Genomic DNA, 297 nt, shown 5'->3' with positions numbered 1-297 from the left:
GGACCCCAGAGTCCAGGGACCCCGGTGGCTGAGGACTCTGGAGTCCACAGGTCCACATGTGCGGGCGCTGAGATGTTCTGAGGAGACCTTCAACCCCCTCCCACCAAGGCCAGAAGGTCCCAGGTGTTTTGGGGACCCAGATGTCCCAGCAAACGAGGTGTTTTGGGGACCCCGGAGTTCGGGGACCCCGGTGGCCGAGGACTCTGGAGTCCACGGGTCCACATGTGTGGGTGGTGAGATGTTCTGAGGAGACCTTCAACCCCCCCCACCCAAACCGGAGGTTCCGGGGGGTTGGGG

The sequence above is a fragment of the Calidris pugnax genome, unplaced genomic scaffold (assembly GCF_001431845.1).
Source record: "Calidris pugnax isolate Ruff unplaced genomic scaffold, ASM143184v1 scaffold995, whole genome shotgun sequence".
Classification (NCBI taxonomy): Eukaryota; Metazoa; Chordata; class Aves; order Charadriiformes; family Scolopacidae; genus Calidris; species Calidris pugnax.
This window is presented reverse-complemented; position numbering follows the sequence as displayed.